The sequence below is a fragment of the Heterodontus francisci genome, chromosome 8 (genome assembly GCF_036365525.1).
Source record: "Heterodontus francisci isolate sHetFra1 chromosome 8, sHetFra1.hap1, whole genome shotgun sequence".
NCBI lineage: Eukaryota > Metazoa > Chordata > Chondrichthyes > Heterodontiformes > Heterodontidae > Heterodontus > Heterodontus francisci.
Genome location: NC_090378.1, coordinates 130107989 through 130120841, shown reverse-complemented (window position 1 = coordinate 130120841; position 12853 = coordinate 130107989). Strand labels below are relative to the sequence as shown.

Sequence of the window (12853 nt, the reverse complement as noted above, 5' to 3'; positions counted from 1 at the left end):
CGGCAATGTGACCAGGCCCATCCTTCGCAACACCGGGGACAGATAGAACCTCAGCACGTAGTGACACTTGGAATTTGCGTACTGGGGATCTACACACAGCTTGATGCAGCCGCACACAAAGGTGGTCATCAGGATGAGGGCCACGTTGGGTACATTTTTCCCGCCCTTGTCCAGAGATTTGAACATCGTGTCCCTCCGGACCCGGTCCATTTTAGATCCCCAGACAAAGCGGAAAATGGCTCGGGTGACTGCCACGGCGCAGGAGTGGGGTATGGGCCAGACCTGCGCCACGTAGAGCAACAACGTGAGCGCCTCGCACCTGATGAATTTGTTCTTCAGAGATGAGTGTCACTGGCAAAGCCAGCATTTATTGTCCACCCCTGAGTGGCTTTCTCGGCCGTTTCAAGGGGCAGCTTAGACTCAATTATCTTTGTTCTTTTGTTCTTTGTTCTTTTATTACAGTGAGTCTGGAGTCACATGTAGGCCAGACCGGGTAAGGACGGCAGATTTCCTTCCATAAAGAACCTTAGTGAAGCAGATGGGTTTTTACGACAATCCACTAGTTTCATGGTCATTATTAATAAGAATAGCTTTTTAATTCCAGATTTATTAATGAATTACATTTAAATTCCCTCCTGCTGCTGTGGTGGGATTTGAACCCATGTATCAAGAGCATTTGTCCAAGCCTCAATCATCACTGCTTCTACCAACATTCTATCAGCATCCTCTTCTTTAGTGAACACTGATACAAAGTACCCATTAAGTATTCTAGCCTTGCCCTGCACCTCTAAGCATATATCACCCTCTTTGTCTCTAATTGTCCCCACCCTACCTTTGGTGTATCGCTTATTATTTATCTGCTGGTAGAAGATTTTTGGGTTCCCTCATGTGTTTGGTGCCATTCTATTATCATATTCTCTCTTTGCCAGTCTTATTTTCCACTTCACTTCCCCTCTCAACTTATTGTACTTGGTCTGGTTCTCGCTTGAAGGATTCGCTTGATATGCATCACACTCCCAATTTTTTGTTTCATCATATTTGCTATCTCCCTCATCATCCAACGAGCCCTGGCTTAGTTCTCCTACCTTTCCCTCTTGTTGGAATGTACCCTCTGTATCTTGTCCATGAGACCAACATCCTGCTCCCTTGATCCTATTCCCACTAAACTGCTGATCACCCTTCTTCCCCTCCTGGTCCCCATGTTAGCCAATATTGTTAACAATTCTCTCTCTTCAGGTGTTGTCCCTTTGCTTTAAATCTGATAACACCCAGCTCTACCTCACCATCGCCTTTCTTGACTACTGTTGCGAAACTATCAAACTGCTTACCTGATATCCAGTACTGGGATGAGCAAAAATTTCCTCCAATTAAATATTGAGAAGACAGAAGCCATTGTTTTCAATCCCCACTCCAAACTCCGTTCTGTAGCGACTGAATCCACCACTCTCCCGGGCAAAAATCTGAGATTAGGCCAGTCTGTTTGCAACCTTGTTGTCACATTTGACCTCATATTTGCACCATAAGACTGCTTATATCAACCTCCATAACATCATCTGACTTCTCTGTTGTCTCGGTTGATCTGCTGCTGAAAGCCTCTGTTGTGTTTTTCTCAGATTGAGATTACATGCTCACTCACAGCAAGCAACCATTATTGAACAAACTTTAGTAATCCCTCCCAAACAGAGAGAGCAATATAACAAAATGCTCAGCTATTACAATACACTACACTCCATCCCCACTTAAAAAAAACTAACTTATGCATTAAAATATAAAATGGTACATGTACATAATTTCCCAGAATACAATAACAATACTTGAAATTTAATAGGTTAGGATGCATGCTTGTTACTGTAATCACAACTGAAACCAATAGTTTCAGAGTAATTTACATAGAAAGAAAAGTTTTTCCTTAACGTCTTTAACAAAAATATCATCATTGACAAGAAGTAATAAAAAGAACAACTTATTTCTTCTGCCTTCCTACATACTTTCAATTAATCTATCTGGCTTCTTTTTCTTTCTGTCTGGGTATCTTCTTCCATTTCCATTCGCTTGACTCTAATTTTTGCTAGTCTTTTCACGACAAGTCCAAACACATACTTCTCCTGATCACATCGGTGGCTTTTCACCATGACCTTCTGACCAGCACTGAACTCTCTAAGTTTCATAACTCGAATATCTGACTCATCTTCATTCTGTTTTGCTTTTCTTTCACTTTGCTATTGACATCAGGCTTAAGCAAACTAAACCTTGTCCAAGGAGCATGTTTAAATGCTAACTCATAAGGTGAGTAATCTGTTATAGGCTGTGGGGTTATTCTGTAAGAGAACAGAAAATTGTCTAGCTTGTGTCAAAGAGAAACATGGAAATTACTGCCCAGGCTTGTTACCTAGCAAATACCTCTGCAAAGACCTTTTCACAATTTGTACATGTCTTTCTGCCACACCATTCAATGCGGGGTGATATGGTGGTATTAGAGGTTGACTCCATTTTTGGAAATATTTCAGACTCTTCTGATGTAAACTGTGGACCATTATCTGACACCAACACTGCTCTGGCAACCCATAAATTGCAAACCGATTTCTCAAAACCTCAATAGTTTTGGTACTTGTAGTATTGGGCACAGATACAACATTTATCCAATTGCTATAGCTATCAACCAAAATCAAGTACTCTTTCCCCTCCACTTCAAAGAAATTGACTGTACTCATTCCCATGGTTTTCTTGTGTTTAACTATGTTTTTTAAATTCATTTCATGGGATCTGGGCATCTCTGGCCAGGCCAGCACTTATGGCTCATCCCTAATTGACCTTAAGAAGGTGGTGGTGAGCTGCATTCTTGAACCGCTGCAGTCCATGTGGGGTAGGTATACCCACAGTGCTGTTAGGAAGGGAGTTCCAGGGTTTAGTCTCAGTGACAGTGAAGGAACAGCAATATAGTTCCAAGTCAGGATGGTATGTGGCTTGTAGGGAGTCGGGGAACTTGCAGGTGATGGTGTTCCCATGAATCTGCTGCCCTTGTCCTTCTAGGTGGCAGAGGTTGCGGGTTTGGAAGGTGCTGCCTGAGTAGCCTTGGTGTATTGCTGCAGTGCATCTTGTAGATGGTACACACTGCTGCCACTGTGCATCGGTGGTGGAGGGAGTGAATGTTTGTGGATGGGGTGCCAATCAAGCGGGCTGCTTTGTCCTGGATGGTGTCGAGCTGCATGAGTGTTGTTGGAGCTGCACCCATCCAGGCAAGTGGAGAGTATTCCATCACACTCCTGACTTGTGCCTTGTAGATGGTGGACAGGCTTTGGGGAGTCAGGCGATGAGTTACTCGCCTCAGGATTCCTAGCCTCTGACCTGCTCTTGTAGCCACGGTATTTATATGGCTACTCCAGTTCAGTTTCTGGTCAATGGTAGCCCCTAGGATGTTGATAGTGGGGGATTCAGCGATGGTAATGCCGTTGAATGTCAAGGTGAGATGGTTAGATTCTCTCTTGTTGGAGATGGTCATTGCCTGGCACTTGTGTGGTGCGAATGTTACTTGCCACTTATCAACCCAAGCCTAGATATTGTTCAGGTCTTGTTGCATTTCTACACGGACTGCTTCAGTATCTGAGGAGTCACGAATGGTGCTGAACATTGTGCAATTATCGGTGAACATCCCCACTTTTGACCTTATGATTGAAGGATGGTCATTGATTAAGCAGCTGAAGATGGTTGGGCCTTGGACACTACCCTGAGGAACTCCTGCAGTGATGTTCTGGAGCTGAGATGATTGACCTCTATCATGCAGACCCCCACCTGCCAAGAATGAGACACATATTTTGCCACATGAACATTAAAATTTAAAATCGTTGCTGGGAAGAAAAGAGAGCCTATCACAAAGAATTGCCAGGCCTCTCGCCAGAAAGACCTTTTTTGCATACTAGCAGACAGTGTTAGAAAAAAGGGACTAGTCCCTGCTTCCCCAATACGCAGAAGACGTGGTCAGATCAGTTTAGTCACATGACTAACTAGCTATTCGAATTTTTTGAATTTGAACTTGTCAAAGAGTTTTAAAACTCAGAAAGCTGTTTGCTCCTGGACTGAAAAGACCTCTATCCTGTCTGCTCGCATCTCGCTCTCAACAGCTTTGGAAACCATTGAAGAAATATGAACCCCAAGAGAGAAAAGTCTCCTACAGTGAACAAAGTTTAAGAGGAATACTGGGCCCCAGTGAAAAGCAAGATCTACCTACAATTAAGGACTCTACAGTGAGCACGAAGCACAGTAAAAAACCCCTCTTCAGAGATTGCCTCAAACCTCTCCACTATTTTTTCACTGCTCATTTCTGTCTCTATTTGCATGTGCGTATCATGTATGCATGCTGGTGTGAGTGCGTCATGTATCCGTAGGCATTAACTAGATTAGAGTTTAAGTTTAAGTTTACTAAATTTCACTTTTCTTCTTTAAACCTAAGAAGGCCTGTTTGTGCTCATTTCTTTGCCTTATGATCGGAAAGCAGTGAACAAGGATTCACCAAGGGGAGCACAAAACACAGTGTGTTTAAAAATAAAACCCTATTACAATAAGACCAGGTGAAGGTTGAGAAAGACCCCGAGACACCTTTCTTACCTGGTCGTAACAGAAATCTGGGTGCTAGCATCCGGAATTTTACCGACAAACAAGAGAAATTGGAAATAGGAAGCCACATTATTTGCAATCAAAAATAGCAAGTTTAATTCAGGTTTTCTCGTGGTTGTGTGTGATTGAATACTAACATTTTAGCAAGGCGTTTGATAAGGTTCCCCATGGTAGGCTCATTCAGAAAGTAAGGAGGCATGGGATTCAGGGAAAGTTGGCTGTCTGGATACAAAATTGGCTGGCCCATAGAAGTCAGAGGGTGGTAGTAGATGGAAAGTATTCAGCATGGAGCTCGGTGACCAGTGGTATTCCACAAGGATCTGTTCTGGGACCTCTGCTCTTTGTGATTTTTATAAATGACTTGGATGAGGAAGTGGAAGGCTGGGTTAGTAAGTTTGCCGATGACACAAAGGTTGCTGGAGTTGTGGATAGTGTGGAAGGCTGTTGTAGGTTGCAATGGGACATTGACAGGATGCAGAGCTGGGCTGAGAAGTGGCAGATGGAGTTCAACCTGGAAAAGTGTGAAGTGATTCATTTTGGAAGGTTGAATTTGAATGCGGAATACAGGCTTAAAGACAGGATTCTTGGTAGTGTGGAGGAACAGAGGGATCTTGGGGTCCATGTCCATAGATCGCTCAAAGTTGCCACCCAAGTTGATAGTGTTGTTAAGAAGGCGTATGGTGTGTTGACTTTCATTAACAGGGGGATTGAGTTTAAGAGCTGTGAGGTTATGCTGCAGCTCTATAAGGCACTGGTTCGACCACACTTGGAATATTGTGTTCAGTTCTGGTCGCCTCATTATAGGAAGGATGTGGAAGCTTTAGAGAGGGTGCAGAGGAGATTTACCAGGATGCTGCCTGGACTGGAGGGCATGTCCTACGAAGAAAGATTGAGGGAGCTAGGGCTTTTCTCATTGGAGCGAAGAAGGATGAGAGGTGACTTGATAGAGGGGTACAAGATGATGAGAGGCATAATTAGAGTGGATAGTCAGAGACTTTTTCCCAGGGTGGAAAGGGCTATCACCAGGGGGCATAATTTTAAGGTGATTGGAGGAAGGTTTCGGGGAGATGTCAGAGGTAGGTTCTTTACACAGAGAGTGGTGGGTGCGTGGAATGCACTGCCAGCAGTGGTAGTAGAAGCAGATACATTAGGGGCATTTAAGTGACTCTTGGATAGGTACATGGATGATAGTAGAATGAAGTTACTTAGATCTTAGAGTAGGTTAAAGGTTCGGCACAACATCGTGGGCCAAAGGGCCTGTACTGTGCTGTACTGTTCTATGTTCTATGTTCTATATGTCTGCAACTGAAGCGAGTAGCTCTCCAAGCCAGGGTGAAGTAACTTGGGATAAGTTGAAAGCACTGTCTATGGAAGAGTTGAGCAGTGTGGGATCACTGTATGTGGCAAGGCTAGGAAGTCTGAACTGCTAAGGCTAGTGGCCAACCATTTTTCCCTTGAATCTGAGGAAGCAGAAACAGGGTTCGAAGTAGACCCAGACAGGGTACTGCTGGCAAAGATACAATTGGAACAGAAGAAACTTGAATTCGAAGACAGGGAAAGAGAAAGAGAGAGAGAGAGGCAGGAAAGGGAGAGAGAGAGAGAGAGGCAGGAAAGGGAGAAAGAGAGAGCCTTCCAGAAAGAATGTAAAGAAAAAGAAAGACAGGAGATTGAAAGAGAGAGACAGAGAGAGAAAGAATATTCCAAAAAGAATGTGAAGAAAGAGAGCTATGGTGGCTTGGGTAAACCAGGGGGTGACAGAGTAACCCCAGTAAAAGCATGGCCAATATGGCGGAGCACAATTCAGAGCTGGGTACAAAACTCGCTCAATTAATTCCAAAATTCATTGAGGAAGATGTGGAAGTTGTTTTTGCATCTTTTGAGAAACTGGCAAGGCAGATTAAATGGCCAGCTGAAACCTGGTCTCCCTTATTGCAAAGCAAACTAACTGGAAAAGCCCATGAGGTTTAATTCCTGTTGCCAAATGATAGTTCATCAAATTATGAACTGACCAAAAATGCTATCCTCGGGGCATATGAATTAGTAGCCGAAGCCTACTGCCAAATGTGTAGAACCCTCAAAAAACTAGCTAATCAAACTTATCTGGAGTTTGAAAGAAGTAAGCAGCCGGCTTTTGACCAGTGGCTGAGGGCTGTTAAAATTCAGCTCAGTTATGAGAATCTCAGAGAAGTAATTCTGTTAGAGGAATTTAAACACTCTCTCCCATAAAGTGTAGAGGAGCAGCAGGTTCAGGGAGCCCTGCAAACGGCTGTTCTGGCCGATGAGTTTGCTTTAATTTATAAGTCGGTTTCCCAGGGGAGAACCTTTCCTAATCACACCCACAAATCCGAAAAGGACAAAGGGTGGGAAGGTGATCTCCGCCAGGCAGTCCTGGGAGAGCAGGAGACACAGGGGGCCCTCCTCCAGCTAAAACGGAAGGTGCTGTGAGCAAGAGTGAGACTTGGAGACCTGTGTGCTTCCATTGTAATAAAGCAAGGCACTTAAAAGCTGACTACTGGAAACTAAAGGGGTTAATCAGGGCACACCCACACAGTGAAGACAGGGACCTGATGCAAAGCACAGCAGAACAAGCTGTGGCTTTAACTGTATTAAGAGTGCAACCCAGGAAGCTTACTATGACCAGTGCAGGAAAAATTAATCAGATTCCTGAAGGCTATCGGGATTTTGTGTTTGAAGGGAAAGTAACCCCATACCTCTCGAGTGGGGCCAGCAAGCCCATAGTAATTCTCAGGGACACAGGAGCCACTAGATCCCTTTTACTGTGAAAAGGCCTGACCTTTCCCCCAGAGATTGCAGTGAACACCAGAATGGTGGTGAATGGTATTGGAGGGCAGTGTATGTCTGTACCTGTACACCGGGTGCACCTGGAGTGCAACCTGGTTTTGGGACCGGTGACTGTAGGGATTGTCCTTAGTTTGCCTGTGGACGGGGTTAACCTGCTCCTAGGTAAAGATCTGGTGGTGGTTAAGGTGGTAGCCCCTTAGTAGTGAAAGAAAGACCGCAGGAGGTCAGAGAGACAGGGCAGTGGCAGGGGACGGTCCCCTGCAGAGTCCCTGAGTGTGTAGTGGATCAGGCCATGATCAAAACAGCTCCCCCAGAGGAGACGGAATTGGCACTGCAGACAGATGACCATGAGGCAACACGTGTTTAGTGTGTTGACCATGAGGTCTGTCTGTCTGAGACTTTCTTTGGAAAGTTAAAAGACCCAGGGAATGAAATAAATGGATTTTCCCTAGCTGAGGCTCAGCGAACCGACCCAGTATTGTGAGAGTTAGCACAAGCTGCCCAGTCTGAAAGTGAAGCAGAGGGTGTCCCTGATTGCTGCTATTTAAAGAATGAGGTACTGATGAGGAAGTGGAGTTCTCCTCACAGATCTGAGAGCAAGGAGTGGACAGTAGTTCACCAGTTAGTGGTGCCGCAGAGGTACTGGGGAGAAATATTAAGAAGACTACAGTGGCTGTACATGCTGGTATATGAAAGACCAAAGCCTGCATAAGACAGCGGTTTGACTGGCCAAAACTCCACATAGATCTGGTGGAGTACTGCAGGAGTTGCCACATGTGCCAGATTGAGGAGAACCCAACCTACAGTGAAACCTGCACCCCTAAGTCCTGTACTGGTGTTAGGAGGACCCTCCAGCAGAGGGCTGGTGAACTGTAAGGAATACCCGCCGAGAACAGAAGGGGACAGGCAGGCATAAGGCTGGCAAAAGTTTAGAAAGAGAAGGGGAAAAAGTGACCAAGCGGGCAGGTTAAAGGAAGTCCGGGAGGAATCCCGGATGAAAACCCATACTATCCGGTCAGCCAACCCCAAAAAATGTGAAAAGTTAGACCCAATATCCTCCTATGTAAATGCAAACTCTAGAAGCACCCCACCAGAGTTGCTAACAGCATTTACAGGAACCTTCAGAGACAAAGAGAGACCTCTAGCGGGCAGAGAAACAGTGAGGGTGATGCCTCATCTTGTGGAAGTGCCACAGGAGAGCGCAGTCAAGTCTGCACACATAGCTTCAGACAGGAATATCCCAGAGAACAAAGGGAAGATTAACAAAGAATCCTCTCCACAGTCAGAGGAAAAGGGAACCACCCATCCACTGAAGGCAAAAGTCTTTGCATGACTTAGCAAAACACCGAAAGCGAATTCAGGATAGACCCGCCCACTATTAACTCTGCTGAAAAATAAATTACCTCAACAGGAACTAAACCCTAGGCAGTCATGGCAATGGGCAAACTGAAGAAAAACTTTCCCAAAGAACCACATGGTTACTGGGATGCCAGAAAAGGGGAAATTAAAGCAGCACTTGCATCTGGAAAAGACTATTCTAATAGGCTTTAAGATTGATGAATGAATGGAAATGAATGAGAGAAATGCATGGTTTTTCTTTCTGTATCTTCTATTTCTCTCACACCTTTTAATGAAATGCGCTATTTTTTTTCAAATCGCATTTCATTCCCCTGGGTGTGGAGGTGTCATGCAGGCCCCCACCTGCCAAGAATGAGGCACATATTTCGCCACATGAACATTAAAACTTAAAATTGTTGCTAGGAAGAAAAGAGGGCCTATCACAAGGAATTGCCAGGGCCCTCGCCTCGCCGTAAAGACCTTTTTTGCATACTAGCAGACAGTGTTGGAACAAAGGAACCAGTCCCTGCTTCCATAATACACAGAAGACGTGGTCAGATCAGTTTAGTCACATGACTAACAGCCTGTTGGAGTTTTTTGAATTTGAACTTGCCACAGAGTTTTAAAACTCAGAAAGCTGTTTGCTCCTGGACTGAAAAGACCTCTCTCCTGCCTGCTCTCATCTCGCTCACACCAACTTCGAGAACCATTGAAAAAATATGAACCCCAAGAGAGAAAAGTCTCCTACAGTGAACAAAGTTTAAGAGGAATACTGGGCCCCAGTGAAAAGCAAAATCAACCTACAATCAAGGACTCTACATTAAGCTCGAAGCACAGTAAAAAATCCCTCTTCAGAGATTGCCTCAAACCTCTCCACTATTTTTCTTCTGCTCATTTCTGTCTCTATTTGCATGTGTGTATTGCTAATGTGGGGTGCGGCGTGTATCTGTAGGCATTAACTGAATTGGAATTTAAGATTAAGCTTTAATAAATTTCACTTTTCTTCTTTAAACCTAAGAAGGCCTGTTTGTGCTCATTTCTTTGCCTTATAATTGGAAAGCTGTGAACAAGGATTCACCAAGCGGGAGCTCAAAACACAGTGTGTTTAAAAATAAAACCCTATTACAATAAGACCAAGTGAAGGCTGAGTAAGACCCCTAGAGGTTGGAGGTTGTAACACCTCCAACAACCACAACCATCTTCCTTTGTGCTAAGTACGATTCCAACTAGCGGAGAGTTTACCCCCTGATTCCCATTGACTCCAGTTTTGCTCGGGCTTCTTGATGCCATACTCAGTCAAATGCTGCCTTGATGTCAAGGGCAGTCACTCTCACCTCACCTCTTGAGTTCAACTCTTTTGTCCATGTTTGAACCAAGGCTGTAATGAGGTCAGGAGCTGAGTGGCCCTGGTGGAACCCAAACTGAGTGTCACTGAGCAGGTTATTGCTGAGCAAGTGCCGTTTGATGGCACTGTCAATGACACCTTCCATCACTTTACTGATGATCAGGAGCGGACTGATAGGGCGGTAATTGGCCGGGTTGCATTTGTCCTGAATTTTGTGTACAGGACATACCTGGGCAACCTTCCACATTGCAGGATAGATGCCAGTGTTGTAGCTGTACTGGAACAGCTTGGCTAGGGGTGCGGCAGGTTCTGGAGCACAGGTGTTCAGTCCTATTGCTGGAATGTTGTCAGGGACCATAGCCTTTGCAGTATCCAGTGCCATGTAATAAATGGAGTCTTGGATCATTTCTCATTCTGAGACACACTTCACAACTTTTCACCAACTCTTCAATGTCTCTATTTACTTTTGGATACCAAAAATAGCTTTTTGCTACTGCTTTCATACAGACTATCCCAGTGTGCTCTTGATGAAGTTCCTCTAACAATCTCTCAACACCTGGGCAAAATAATGACTCTTAAACCCCATAGGAGAAATCCTCGATCCACACTCAGTTCATTTCTGCATGTGAAAAAACTCCTGCAATGTCTCATCATCACTCTCTTTAGGCCAGCTATTCATAACATAATTGAATACTTTACTGAGCACCATCCTTACGAGTTTCTTCACTAATTTCTCTGGCAGACACTGACATGTCATTTATAGATGTAAAGTAGTCCATTGGCTAAAAATAAATCAATCTTCACGGGAAATCTCGAAAGAACATCCACATTTGTATTAGCTGCTGACTTACAACATTTATGATCGTACTGCTGGGCAATCAATATCAATGCCCATCTCTGAAGCCGTGCTGCCACTAGAGATGGTACTCCCTTCTCTGAACCAAATATGATCGCAAGGGCTTGGTAGTCAGTTAACAAAGTGAACTTCTGACTGTACAGTATATATGGAACTTTGTAACACCACATATGCTTGCTACTGCCTCTTTCTCAACTTGTGAGTAATTTTGCTCTGACTTTGTTAAAGTACGCGAAGCACATGCTACAGGCTTCTCCACATAGTCTTCCGTTATGTGAGATAACACCACACCTAATCACTGTGGTGAGGCACTGCATGCTAAAACCAATTGTTTCTTGGAATCACAGTGGGTCAAAATAGCATCACTAGTCAGTACATAGGAACAGAGGACTTAGGAGCAGGAGTAGGCCATTCAGCCTGTTGAGCCTGCTCTGCTATTCAATAAGATCATGACTGATCTGGTCATGGCCTCAACTCCACTTTCCAGTCTGCTCCCCATAACCCTTGACTCCCTTGTCTATCAAAGATCTATCTAACTCAGCCTTGAGTAAATTCAATGACCCAACATCCACCGCTTTCTGGGGAAGAGAATTCCACAGCTTAACGACCATCTGAGAAAAAAAATCTTCTTATCTTCATCTTAAAAGGCAGACCTCTTATTCTTAAATTGTGTTCCCTAGTTGTAGTCTCCCCCACAAGAGGAAATATCCTCCCAGTATCCACTCTAGCAAGTCCCCTCTGGATCTTGTATGTTTCAAAAAGATCACCTCTCATTCTTCGAAACTCCAATGGGTGTAGTCCCAAACTGTTCAACCTTTCTTCATAAGATAAGTCCTTCATCTCAGAAAATAGTTGAGTGAACCTTCTCTGAACTGCTTCTAATGCAATTATATCCTTTTTTCAAATAAGGAGACCAAATTTGTACACAGTGCTCCAGATGTGGTCTCCCCAAGGTCCTGTACAGCTGCAGTAAAACTTCCCTGCTTTTATATTCCATTCCCCTTGCAATAAATGCCAACATTCTCGTTGCCTTCCTGATCACTTGTTGTACCTGCATGCTAACCTTTTGTGATTCATGTACCAGGACACCCAGATCCCTCTGTACCATCAACCTCTGCAATCTCTCTCATTTAAATAATATTCTGCTTTTCTATTCTTCCTGCTAAAGTGGACAAGTTCACATGATCCCACATTATACTCCATCTGCCAGATTTTTGCCAACTCACTTAACCTATCTATATCCCTTTGTAGACTTTTTACCTCCTCTTGATTACTTTCCTTCCTATCTTTGTGTCATCGGCAAATTTAAATACCATACATTCGGTCTCTTCATCCAAGTCATTGATATAGATTGCAAATATTTGAGGCCCCATCACTGATCCCTGTGGCACTCCATTAGTTACAGCTTGCCAACCATTTATCCTTACTCTCTGCTTCCTGTTCGCTAACCAACCCTTTATCCATGCTAATATGTTACCCTCTAAACCATGTGCTCTTATCTTGTGTAGTAATCTTTGATGTGGGACATTAACAAATGCCTTTTGGAAATCCATGTACACCACATCTAAAGGTTCCCCTTTATCCACCTTGCTTGTTACTTCCTGGAATCTCGAAATAAATTAGTTAAACGCAATTTACCTTTCATAAAACCATGTTGACTCTGTCTGATCCCATGATGATTTTCTAAGTATCCTGCTCTAACCTCCTTAATAATGGATTCTAGTAATTTCCCCGTGACAGATGTTAGGCTAACTGGCCTATAATTTCTTGCTTTCTGTCTGTCTCCTTTCTTGAATAAAGGTGTTACATTTGCTATTTTCCAATTCACTGATACCCTTCCAGAATGTAAGGAATTTTGGAAGATTATAATCAAAGCCTCTATGATCTCTGCAGCCACTTTT

The 12853-nt window shown here is 43.9% G+C and overlaps 1 protein-coding gene across 1 annotated transcript in view; it reads left to right on the top strand.

Annotated features, from left to right (window-relative positions):
• tnr (tenascin R (restrictin, janusin)) overlaps positions 1 to 12853 on the top strand; it is a 530276-nt gene that overhangs the window by 214947 nt on the left and 302476 nt on the right. The gene's annotated exons all lie outside the window — the stretch shown is intronic.